The 14,127-nt window shown below is 40.2% G+C and overlaps 1 protein-coding gene across 1 annotated transcript in view; it reads right to left on the minus strand.

Annotated features, from left to right (window-relative positions):
* Positions 1-12,601, minus strand: part of LOC108697391 (receptor-type tyrosine-protein phosphatase epsilon) — a 117,089-nt gene extending 104,488 nt beyond the window's left edge. Inside the window, exon 1 of the mRNA XM_018227397.2 lies at positions 12,261-12,601. The gene's annotated coding sequence lies outside the window, so the exon portion shown is untranslated. The remainder of the gene's footprint in view (positions 1-12,260) is intronic.
* Between the last annotated feature and the right edge of the window lie 1,526 nt (positions 12,602-14,127).

Consider the following 14,127-nt stretch of genomic DNA (forward strand, 5'->3'; position numbering starts at 1 on the left):
TCCGCTGAGAGTTCTTCAAGGATGTCTCTGCTAGTAATGGATCTCCAGCGATTCCATACAGAAACTTTGGTAACGGCCCACCAACTCTTAAATAACCAGACACGGGGTATTCGAGGACTCTCTTGCTTTGCAAAAAAAAAAATTTGATGTAAAACATTTCAAAGCAAGTTAACCAGAAGTCAAAATATTTATTCTAATATTTAAATAATTTTTTAAGTTTGAATCTTTTGAAGTCGTTTGGAGGAGTGAAGTCTTTGAAGGCTGCGTTTTGTGTGAAGCTTCTCCCAAAGGACAGTTTTTGTTCAGGCAAGACATGAAACGCTTTGCTTTCAGCGCATTTCTGTAAAAATATAACAAGATAAGCTAAAAATGGCTTCATCTTGTCATAATGCTGGTTTTTCAGCTGAAACGAAAGACATGAATATTTGGGGCTTCACACTGTGACCCACATGGTGATCAGGATTCCAGCAGACCAGGTCTCCTTCTGTATTTGTAAATATGTTTCTTTGGAACCTTCTCTCTATTTTTATTTAAAACATAAGAAGTGTTAAAGGAACAGTAACGCTAAAAAATGAAAGAAATGATGGGGGCTTGTTCAGTGTCTAAGAGTTAAGGTGCCCATAAACAGGCTTACTACTAACCCAAAGCAACTACTGTAACCATTTACTGGTTATCATTCTGAAAGTAAAAGCATACAATTGACCTGTATATGGGTCCCATGATGGGGGCTTGTTCAGATATCAGTGGTGCCAGTTGGAATATCTATTCGCCCAAAAACAGCATCAGAACTTGGATTAAGCTTGCAACCAACATCTCGGGCCCTACATGAAATGCAGTAATTTGCCTGAGGACCAACATCTAAATCAACTAGTTTGGCCATTCAAGAACCAAGTCAGGTAACCAGTAACAATGGCTTGGCTAATTTAAAGCGACACCTCACTTTTTCCATACGCCACTGCGGAAATGTAAGGCAGAACCCACATCAAAATACCCTATTACAGCATACAGCCCGCAGCCAGATGGCACACTCATGTAATGTGTGAAGACAAAGCTCTAACACCAATGGAAACTGAAAGATACTGTAAATAGATAAAACAATTCAGTGAAGTGACAACATGAATACTATTGGCTACAGCAGCCATTAGGGGTATTTTAGGGGGGGTACAGCTTTAAGAGGTGTCATGTTCTCTATTCCAAAACTAAGAACAAACGCCAAGGTCTTAACGTGAGACAACCAAGGTGAGGGTTCTGGCAAGGGAACCAGAACGTGTGGGAATGGAGAAGGAGTAAGCATAGTTGTGGAACAGGCCAGGGTCAATACCAATCAGGCAGCGCAGTACAGAATCAGGAACGAGAAGCATAGTCAAGGAGGATGGCCGGGTCAAACCAATCAGTCAGTGCAGTACAGAGTCAGGATCTGGAATACTGGGGGCCCACCGGGGCTACAAAATGAAGGGCCCTCCTGGCAGTCCCTGGAGTCCCTCTACAACTAATCAGCTGCTTGGGGAGCAAATCTAGGCCTGCGGGGGCCCTAGAGGGCCAGGGGCCATCGGTCCGACCCTGCACGTCCATGAAACATTATGTTTAATAACAGCAAAGTATTTTATCCTTCCTTTTCTGCCATAGGATGTTAAAGGTTTGTTCTGTTGCCACCAGAAGGACAGCCATCAGACTCTGCAATGCATTTTACCCCCATATCAGCAGACGGGTAAGACTGGTCGTGTGGGCACCCGCACAGCAGTAATGACAAGCAGATATAACCATTATGCTAATGGGACCATTCAGTAGCTAATGTGCTTTCTATGAAAAACGCCTAATCTCACAATTGCTTTAATAACCCACAATTCATTATAAACCAACCTTTATTTTACTGAAAGGAGAAAACCTGTGCCTTGTGTAGAGCAATTTATTAGAGTTGCGCAAACCAATTACTAATCAAATCTCACATTGTTCACATTCATGTTTTTTTCCTTCCAAATTCTATTTAAAAAAATCAGCCTACGTGTGGCCGCCCCATGTTGCACAATGTAAACAACAGAGACGCTGTGCCTTGTTGATTGTGGATCAGTGACTTTTTATTAGTGTCTCCTGTTTCCTTTGATGACAGCATATACTGCAGGCATGATAATCAGCCTTTACTCTACAGAACCTTAGAAGGAGGCTTTTTCATCTAGGCATGATATTGATACAACAAGCAGATACTTAGTAAACTGAAGAGCTAGCGAAGAGCCCTGCTCCATATGAAAGCAGGTAGCATTTGAATTGGTGATTGAGAAACTATGGCTGACTAACCAAGGCTCATGAAGCAAGAAGCTTTAGGGAATGTGGTCAAAAATATTTATTGGGCAATGTTGAAGAGCCAAGCTTTATTGGGTTAACTTACAGGCATCACTTTAATCCCATACAAGTCCTTTGCCAGGGCTAAAGGTGGCCATACACGATAAGACCCGATCGTTCTTAACCAGATATGCCCACCAAAGGCAGAGCGATATTGGGTTAATCCAAGGGCCAAATGATCGGATTACAATGACGGAAATGGGTGCTGACAGTACGAGGACTGCATCAACTAGCCAATGTGGTCCTCGATCACAAAGAAAAATCAAACCTGCCCGATCGATATGTGGCCAATTTTTGGCCTGATATCGATTTGGGATGCCCGTAGCAATGCCCCATACACGGGTAGATAAGATGACAAATGGGTTTAAAGGACCGATAGACAGCTTTAATCTGCCTGTGTATGGCCACCTTAAATTGCCTTCCATCTGTTTTTGAACAAGAAACCTCAGTTACCGCTAACCCTTGTTATCAGTCTTCTGCTCAGTTGCAACACTACCACAAAGGGAACAGGCACATCTCAAAGGTGGAAAAAGACCAGGCAGCTACTGGTGGGACCAAAACCATACATGGTCTAATGATGGTGTGACAATGTACAGTTTTGTATTCCTGGTGCACTGTGAGCCAATCAACTACTGTTGGGCCCAGTAAGTTCTAATGATACCACTAGAAGTACCACTGTATACTGACAGAAATGCACAATATAGCAAACACCAACAGCCCTTATTTCAGTAAAATATGGGCTATAACCTGTTGTAAGCAACTGCCTGATGAAGGTTCTGCTCCATCGGTACCACTGCAAACGTTTATTCGATAACTAATTCTACAGTTCAGGCACACGTACCACTCTGGCATAATCTATGGTTGAGATCTAAACCCAAAACAATAACCACGTTGGGCAACAATGTACTTTGTTGACCAATATGACCTATGAACACTCACCCTACTTTGCACAGGCTTGCTGGGGGTTGGAGTTGAGATTGTTGTATGTATGCCTATCGATGGCCTGAGCAACCAAAACGTGGAAAAACATACAAATCTCATATTCTAAGGCACATTGTAAGGTGACATACAACAACATTTAGACATAGAAATCTAACAAATAAATGAATATATCAAATAACCGTTAATATACAGGCTGTAATTGTTATTGATGTGCATTTCCAGCATCCACTGACTACACCCTGATACCCCAATGCCACTTAAGACACCCATGATGCCCAGGTACCAAACTTTTTCTACATTTTTGGAAATTAACTTTTGATGAACAAGATTTGGTAACGCCCCTTGTCATTTAACTCTGAAAGCTCACAGTACACGTCTGATTTGCAGCTTCTAGTACACACATTACCTTAATGCCTGAATATGGCCTGGCCCCCTCCTAGCCAAACGGTCTATCAACTGCTCGTGACTGCAGAACAAAAATGTCTGGTTCCAGCTCCAATCGGTTTAAGCAAGTGCTCACTGCTGGCAGATGCTTTATGGCTCCTAAAAACACATATTTCTTCATACTTCTGCTTTCTTACATTAGGAAAAAGGCCCTTTTTAACCAATCAAGGATCAGTAGTAAGCAGAGAAGACAAACCAACACTAGTGATGAGCAACTCTGTCCCGTTTCGCAGGAAAATTTGTGAAATTCTGAAAAAAATTGCGAAAGGCATTGAAGTCAATGGGCAACCAAAAAATTATTTTGCCTGCAACAATTTTTTCTCACTCCAAAGTCAAAGGGCGTCAAAAACATCTGAGCGACAATTTTATCTTGGCGACTTGAGTTTTTTGTCTAAATGCATTGAAGTCAATGGGCATCACAAAATGTTTGCCTGCGACAATTTTTACACTTTTTTGTTGCAGCCAATTTTTCCGCTGCAAATTTTTGCCACAGTTTTGGTAAAAAAAAAATTGCCGCGAATCCATGCCTGCCGAATAAATTCACTCATCACTAACCAAAACTGAATATCTTCCTATAAGGAAGTAAAGCCAATTTGAGGTGGGTGGTGAGGGGGGTGCAGTATATTTAATAAACACAATAAACTGGGTATGTGGATATGCAGATTATTAGTGAAAGAAGGAAAATCTCATGCATATGTTAAAATTTCATAATATTTATATATAGTGGTATTTCTCTAACAACTGTATAAATCACGGTTACTAGATTTGCTCCTTAGGGAATGCACCACAGAATAAATTGATCAACACCGTATTTATTCCGGTGCTCTTCTCGCTGCTATGCAGTGTAACGTATCCCCAATACGATTGTATAATTGTATAATTCTTATACAGTCCATACTGCTCTGTTTTCAATTGTTTAAGAAAATAATTTCCCAAAACTATGCACGGTGAGATTAAATATGAATGTATTAGTTCTGCCATTAAAATGTTACCGGGGCTCAGACAGTTAAAGGGTTGGTTCACCTTTAACTTAGCTTTTAGTATGTTATAGAATGGAAAATTCTAAGCAACTGTCCAATGGGTCTTCATTTTTAGTTTTTGAATTCTTTGCCTTCTTCTTCTGGCTCTTTCCAGCTTTCAAATGGGGGTCACTGACCCCATCTAAAAACAAATGCTCTGTAAGGCTACACATTTAGGGGCATATTTATCAAGGGTCGAATTTAGAATGGAAAAAACTTCGAAATTTGAATTCAAAAAGGCCAACCGAAATTAAGTAGAAGTTTTTTTGAGTTTTTGATCGATTAGGTCCGTATTCGGCCGAATTAGAATCGCTCGAATCGAAGGAATAGCGCATTCGATTAAATTCGATTCAAAGTTTTTCCCCAAAAAAAACCCTTCGCGAAAGCTTTGTCCAAATACCGAACCGAATCCGAATTTGCATAAGCAAATTAGGGGTGGGAAGGGGAAACATTTTTTACTTCCTTGTTTTGTGACAAAATATCACGTGATTCCCCTCCACACCCCTAATTTGCATATGCAAATTAGCATTCGGATTCGGCCGAATCTTGAACCGAATCCTGGATTCGATGCATATATATATATATATATATATATATATATATATATATATATATATATATATATATATGTTTGTTTCCCCTTTTGGCTGCTTATTTCCTTCTTTCTCTTAGAGGAAGTTTCTCAGCCTGTATTCTCAGGGGCCCCGTATTAAACAAGGGAAACGGCTTTGCAACCCAAACACTGGTTCATAAATAATTGAAGGCCAAGTCAACCCCAAAATAAAAATGTGCCTAATAAAAGAAAACATTATTCTAAGAAACTTTACAATATACATTGATTGTAAATTTTCTATGGTTTTAAAGTCATTCATATTTATGTATTACTAGTGAAAGCAGTGTCTGTCCCTTTCTATTCACTGCACTGGTGGCTCAGACTGTTGATTCAATGTAAGACAAGGCAGCTGATTAACAGACCTGACTTTGCTGCTGGGGAATAGGGATGGACGAATTTGACCCGTTTTGTTTCGGCAAATTTTTTGTCGCGCGTCTTTTTATTTTGACGCACAACGCCATGCAAGTCTATGGGTGTCATTTCCGCAGTGAAACAAGGCGAAAAAATTCGCCCATCCCTACTGGGGAACTAAGACTAAGAACTAATATATATATATATATATATATACTGTATATATATATATATATATATATATATATATATATATATATATATATATATATATATATATATATATATATATATATATATATATATATCAGGGGTGCACTGAATGCTGGATTCGGTTCAGGATTCGGCCAAATCCTTGTGTCTGGCCGAACTGAATCTGAATCCTAATTTGAATATTTAAATTAGGGTCGGGGAGGGAACTCACATGACTTTTCATCACAAAACAAGGAAGTGAAAAAAAATGTTCACGCTTTTTCCTTTCCCACTGCACATGCAAATTAGGATTCAGATTCTGTTCGGTATTTGGCCAAATCTTTCACAAAGGATTCGGGGATTTGGCCCAATCCCAACTAGTGCATTCGGTGCATCATATATATATATATATATATATATATATATATATATATATATATATATATATATATATATATATATATATATATATATATATATATATATATATATATACATATACATATACACACACATACATATATTGCATGCTGGTTCCGGCAGGAATGTGACAGTTTGTATAAATGAGCAGATGTCCCTGGCACATGCTGTCAGCAGGGAGCTGTATTTCACTTTTACACCTGCATTTAATACAGGGATTTGTTCCTATGAGAGCACAGTTTCAGGTCTGGTGCACATCTGTGCTTTATAAGTGGCCTGTCCTACTGCTCTCTTATGAAAACAGCACACCAAGCACCCTTAACCGTAGCCTTGCCTTGAAACTGCACACAGTAATTATATTCTATGAGCAGGTTTGCTGTGGCACACTCCGGCTGGGTCTTCTTGCCATACCCTAACCATGCCCTATATCATTGTTCCCCACACCTATCTAACTTTAGTTTTGTCCTGTTTGTTCTTAGTTTCATTATATTTCACTGTACTAGCTAGAGAGCTGTGCTTAGTACAAAAGGATGTTTATACAGGTATGGGATCCATTATCCGGAAACCCGTGATCCATTATGAATTACAGATAGGCCATCTCTGTTATGGAGTCTATCTCACATAGTGTACAAATAATACAAATCCAAATAATACAAATTTGTAAAAATTATTTTCTTTTTCTCTGTAATAATAAAACAATACCTTGTAAGATATAATTAATCCTTATTGGAGGCAAAACCAGCCTATTGGGTTTATTTAAGGTTTACATGATTTTCTAGTAGACTTAAGATATGAAGATCCAAATTACAGAAGGATCCCTTATCCAGAAAAACCCCAGCTCCCGAGCATTCTGGATAACAGGTCCCATACCTGCAGTAAGTTATTGTATCTCACTGTACAGGCTATAAAAGCCGTATGAAAGACTGGGTGCTTATGACAAGGGAATGCCTATAGTTTTATTGTATCTCATTTTTATTTTTTTTAAAAAAAGGCTGGAGGCTGTTTTTCTGCAGAATTCGGATTCGGCCGAATCCTTCTGCCCGGCCAAACTGAATCCAAATCCTAATCTGCATATGCAAATTAGGGGCTAGGAGGGAAATCACGTGACTTTTTGTTACAAAGTGGTCCAGCATAATTTCATGATATCTCAGCAATAGGATCCAATATCCAGAAATCCGTTATCCAGAAACTTCCGAATGATGGGAAAGTCATCTCCTATACACTCCATTTTAATCAAATAATTAAAATTTTCAAAGAATATTTCCTTTTTTTTTTCTCTGTAACAATAAAACAGTACCTTGTACTTGATCCAAAACAATCCTATCAGGGTTTATTTCATGTTAAACTGATTTTTTAATAGGCTTTAAGGTATAGTGATCCAAATTTTGTAAAGATATCTTCTCCAAAGAAAACCCAAGGCCCCGAACATTCTGGATAACTGTTCCTATACAGGTATGGGATCCATTATTCGTAAAAACCCATTATCCAGAAATGGAAAGGCCATCTTCCATACACTCCATTATAATCACATAATCCACATTTTTGAAAATGATTTTCTCTGTAATAATAAAACAGTAGCTTGTACTTGATCCCAACTAAGATATAATTAATCCTAATTGGAAGCAGAACCAGCCCATTGGGTTTATTTAATGTTTAAATGATTTTCTATTAGACTTAAGGATCGAAGATCCAAATTGCGGAAAGATCCATTATCCTGAATGTCCCTGGTGCCAAGCATTCTGCATAACAGGTCCCATACCTGTACAAACTTTGAGGGTTTATTTGACTGTTTGCATGGGTTCACCTGTTGCTTATATTCCTCTCTATCAATCTCCAGTTCTAAACTGCTGTTTGGTTGCTGGGGAATTGAATCTCTAGCAACAAGACAGCAGTTAACATTCCATTCTAAATTGCTGAGCCCTATAAAATTTACTAGGGACGACAGATGTAATATTTACTGCCATGTGGCTGCTGTACAGTCTGACTGATACAGCAGCCCTGTGACCATGGACTTTGGTTTGAGTTTTATATTTTTATGGTCAGGTGTCATGTAAATGCCACATACAGGCAGTTATTATAAAAGCTGCAACCCCCCCCCCCCCCGGCAACCCATCACTAATAAGCTCTGACTGCAGACCAGAAAAAAGCTAAACTGTCAGTGACCACAATGAGTTGTCACTCTGGATTGCTGGGATTTCAAATTTGCTCCAGTTTTGTTTATCCCTTATTTACACAGAAATGACGGTGCAGGTGAATAGGGAAGGTTACAGCTCCGGGCGAGACCCTGAGCGGATTCCACTTATTTGTGCAATTTAATGGGATTGCCAATAAATATTTCAGCAGCCACAAGCTGTGTGCAAAGTCAAGTTAAATACTGGGGAGCCCGGGGTCCCACTCTCTCTAACTTAAAGGGATTCTGTCATGATGTTTATTATCTAGTGTTTATTTCTAAATTACAGTGCAAATAATTCACTCTACAATATAAAATTTCATTCCTGAACAAACAAGTGAATTTTTTTTTTGTAATATTGGTGTGTAGGTGCATCTCAGATCATTTTGCCTGGTCATGTGATTTCAGAAAGAGCCAGCACTTTAAGATGGAACTGCTTTCTGGCAGGCTGTTGTTTCTCCTACTCAATGTAACTGAATGTGTCACAGTGGGACCTGGATTTTACTATTGAGTGCTGTTCTTAGATCTACCAGGCAGCTGTTATCTTGTGTTAGGGAGCTGCTATCTGGTGACCTTCCCATTGTTCTGTTGTTAGGCTGCTGGGGAGGAGGGAGGGGCTGATATCACTCCAACTTGCAGTACAGCAGTAAAGAGTGACTGAAGTTTATCAGAGCACAAGTCACATGATTAGAAGCAGCTGGGAAACTGACAATGTCTAGCCCCATCTCAGATTTCAAAATTAAATATCTCAGGGCTTTTAATTGCTGGTGCCACCCAAAACTTGATATACACTAATGTGCGAGATAAAGGACAGCGGCACTGTCAACCAAAAAGGGAAATGACGCCAAAGGGGAAGTTAAACAAAATGTAATTTTAGAGACTTTTCATAGCAGAGCATTTAAAGGGCAATTTTGTATCAATGGCACGGTGTGAGCAACTTGCTGTTAATACTGATCTATTTAGCTGCAGAATGACCCTACCAACTGGAGAGCAGTACCCATGCCAAACTGGAGGAAAGTGGAATAAAAGTGATTTGGGAAAGCCGACTTTATAATTTATAAAAAAATACTGCATCCCTGTTGTGGTTTCTAAAGATATCCTTTATATTATACAACTCTGAGTACATCATTTTCTATACATATCATATACACAATGGGGTACCCTGTGCACATTCATCAAAACAAACCCCTTTTATCCCATGACAGAACCCCTTCAACTGCACAACAGAATCAGGAAGGGTGGGGATTCAGAAACCTGGAGTAACAGTACTAGGGATTTACAACCCGTAGAAACAAATCAACAATAATCTTTGACTGCTCAATTGCAGCAAGACAAAAGTAGTATTATGATTGGTTGTTATGGATTTCTACACTTGAGTATTATTTAATCAGAGTATTTAAAAATACATAATTATAACAGTAATACATTTTGTTCAAGCAGCAGCATCTTCAGGACATGAATGATACTTTGTATACTAAGCAGCACAGGCAGCTTCAATAGAGTTCATGCAGTCACAGGTAAGAACTTGCTATTACCCTGCTACAAATGTGACAGTTGCATATCCATGGTTTTAATGTAACCTTCACCGTGGGCAGAAGCCGGATCACCCCTCAAACAAATCAAGTGCTTGGCATGCACTAGAATAAGCCCCAGCCAATCACATTCAGCATTTCCTACAATAAACATTTACGGGGTTATTTATCAAAGTTGGAATGTCAGAAACTCGAAAAATTTGAGTTTCAGGATTCGGTTCGGGATTCGGCCAGAATTCTGACTTTTTCAGCAGGATTCGGCTGAATCCTTCTGCCCGGCCGAACCGAATCCTAATTTGCATAATTAGTAACTTTTTGTCATAAAACAAGGAAGTAAAAAATGTTTGCCCCTTCCCACCCCTAATTTGCATTTGCATATTAGGATTCGGTTTGGGATTCGGCCGAATCTTTCCCAAAGGATTCGGCCGAATCCAAAATAGTGGATTTGGTGCATCCATACTTTTTACTATAAAACCAGAATTTTTATTGCAAATTTATTTTTAAAACCCGAGGCTGCAAAAAGTCTGAATCAGAAAATCCGGCATCTCAGACCAGCTGAGGTTGTATATAAATCAATGGGAGAGTCCCTGTCCTATTTGGAATTTTCTGTGGTCTATGCTGGAATTGGCCTGAAAATCCGGCTATTTCGAATTTTTCAAGCAAAAAACTCCAGAAAAAAATCGTAGGATTTGGGAAGAAACTCATATGATTTTTTTTTCGGGTTTTTCCTCGTAACTATTAATTTATACTTTTTTCTAAATAATAAATAAGATCAAATTGTGGATTCTAGTTAGATAATAGACAGACAGACAGATGATAGACAGACAGATGATAGATGATAGACAGACAGACAGGCAGATAATAGACATATAAATAGATAGACAGATAGATAGATAGATAGATAGATAGATAGATAGATAGATAGATAGATAGATGATAGATAGATAGATAGATAGATGATAGATAGATAGATGATAGATAGATAGATAGATAGATAGATAGATAGATAGATAGATAGATGATAGATAGATAGATAGAAAATTGACAGACAGAAAGATAGAAAATTGACAGACAGAAAGATAGAAAATTGACAGACAGAAAGATAGATAATAGACATATATATATATATATATATATATATATATATATATATATATATATATATATATATATATATATAGATAGATAGATATTAGACAGACAGACAGATAGATGATAGATAGACAGACAGACAGACAGACAGATATTAGACAGACAGATAGATGATAGATAGACAGATGATAGATAGATAGATAGATAGATAGATAGATAGATAGATAGATAGACAGACAGACAGATAGATAGACAGATGTGCAAGTGTTTCCCCAGTCTTCGCTGTAAGTGCAGTGATTAATGGGTTAACGAAGGTCAGAAATCTGGTAGAATAATCCAACTGCCCTTAGCTAAACAGAGGCCACTTGGCAGAGGTTACCTTCCCAAAGGAACAGGGCCGTACTATAAACCCTACTGACCCTTATATAAAATCTGGGATATTCATGACATTGGGGCCCCCGCTTGCTCTTGGTGTTAAGGGGCCCAGTCAAAATAAGAGAGATGTCCGTATATTGGACTTATTATTCCAAAAAGCTGCTCCTCCTTTTTTCAGGTACAGCAGCCCCACTGATCTGGATCAGCCCACTCACAGGTCACACTCACAGGTCACACTCACAGGTCACACTCACAGGTCACACTCACAGGTCACACTCACAGGTCACACTACAAGGCTTAAGGGAACCAACAGTGAGTTGTAGTTTAACAACATCTGTAGGGGCCACAGGTTGTTCCTACACTGCCCTTTAAACACTGTGTCAGCACAAATCGGATATCACACTGACAAACACACACATATACACACACATATACACACACATATATACACACACATATATACACACATATATACAAACACATATACACACACACTCCTCATCATCAGATATAGGAATAAACCTGTGCCCCACATACACATAAGGGGGTGGATCGTTTTTGGCTCCTGGAACATGTGGAATAATAGAGCGGCTTCTCCACGCCCCCACCCTCCCCGCCCTGCGGATACCCGAGCAGAGTGGCCTATGGAGTGCAGCAAGTTCAGGCGCTACATGTGCAGGTGCAGCAGTAGATGTGACTCGGGGGGTGATTTCGGCTCAGTCATTCTCGGCCACAGGAGGAGCAGGGGGTTAAGACTGGTGAGTGGAACTTACCTGAGTGCGCTGGGGTGCGGGCAGGTATCACAGAGGCGCTATTCGGGCGCTAGCGCTGCGTTCCTGTCCTGCCTGCGCCTCATTTCCTCAGCGATATTCCTCCTCACTCTCCCGACCCGATACAGCGCCCCATGTGCTCAGGCGCCGCAATCACAGCCGTAACCCGTTCTCTATTTGCCAATGTCCACCTGGGGGTCTAGTTCATCCAGCGCAATGTACGTGCGCTCTCCGGCCGGATCAGCGCAGGATTCTGCTCAGCGATATGGGGAGGGGTTTGTATATGGAACTGCGACCCGTCATCTTCTCCTCACACCCAGTCTATTCCAGCGTGCTGTAGTAAGGCCACGCCCCCTGGCCGCCGATTGGCGAACAGATACTACAGCACTGTTTCACATGCGGCATGAACTGTCAGCAAGCCCCGCCCATCTGTCTAGCCCAGCTCCCGCCCTTTAGCAGAGACCTTGCCCTCTCCCTCAGCAGCAGTAGTGACCCAAGGCTTGCCAGGTTGTCGGTTTTCCAGCCAAATTGGGCTACTAATCTATAGGTCCGGCTGGTTATAAAAAATAAAAACTAGTCAAGGCACGGATTTGGACTAGTTTTTGGGCCTTTGGCTGATTTACACTTTGGAAACCATTCACAGTTCTTCTCTCCCTAATGTGCCAAGCCTGTGTCTCCCAATGCATGCTGGGTAATGTAGTTTTTGTTTAACAATTTGCCAACTGCCAAGCTTAATGTCAGACTACAATACCCAGCATGCAACAGGACTGACTTGTGTAGAAGTCGGGAGTTATCAGATTTAGGGCTCTGCACCCCAGTCTCCTGTCATGGGAAAACATGTTTTTTTCAAAACTCATCAGTTAATAGTGCTGCTTCAGCAGAATTCTGCACTGAAATCCATTTTTCAAAAGAGCAAACAGATTTTGTTTTATTCAATTTTGAAATCTGACATAGGGCTACACATATTGGCAATTTCCCAGCTGCCTCCAGTCATGTGACTGATAAACTTCAATCACTCTTTACTGCTGTTAAGGTGTCCATCGAAGCAAAGATCCATTCGTTTGTCGACATCGCCAAACGAGCCGATCTATCACAAATATGCCACTAACGGGCATGGCTATATCAGGGGTAATCTGAACGTTTGGCCCTATGGCTGAACAATCGGATTACAATGAGAGCGCAATGGGCTCCGGCGGGACGGTCCGGACAAAATCAAACCTGTCCGATCGACCAAACGACTGATCTCCGCTGTACGAAAAATGCCGGGACTCTCCACACACGGTCCGAAAATCCTATAAATCCTCAATTCGTACTATAGGATCTTTTCGTCTATGGCCACCTTAAAGCAAGTTGGAGTGGTATCATCCCCCCCTTTCCCCCTCCCCCCAGCAGCCTAACAATTGAACAATGGGAACGTAACAAGATAACAGCTCCCTAATACAAGATAACAGCTTCCAGGAAGATCTAAGAACAACACTCAACAGTAAAAGTCAAGTCCCACTAAGAATGATTCAGTTACATTACGTAAGAGAAATAACAGCCTGCCAGAAACTAGTTCCATCCTAAAAATGCAGGCACAAGTTACATGACTGGGGGCAGCTGGGAAACAGACAATATGTCTAGCCCCATGTCAGATTTCAAAATTGATTATAAAGTAATCTGTTTGCTCTTTTGAGAAATGGATTTCAGTGCAGAATTCTGCTGGAGCAGCACTATTAACTGGTGCGTTTTGGAAAAAATATGTTTTTCCATCCATGACAGTATCCCTTTAAGCATTCTCAAATTTTCCGGTGACTTTCCTTAATTTTAGACGATTTTTGGCCAAAAATCTGCCGGCTGCCAAAATGTCTAGAGTTTGAGCTGTTTTACC

The sequence above is a fragment of the Xenopus laevis genome, chromosome 7S (genome assembly GCF_017654675.1).
Source record: "Xenopus laevis strain J_2021 chromosome 7S, Xenopus_laevis_v10.1, whole genome shotgun sequence".
In the NCBI taxonomy this organism is placed as follows: domain Eukaryota; kingdom Metazoa; phylum Chordata; class Amphibia; order Anura; family Pipidae; genus Xenopus; species Xenopus laevis.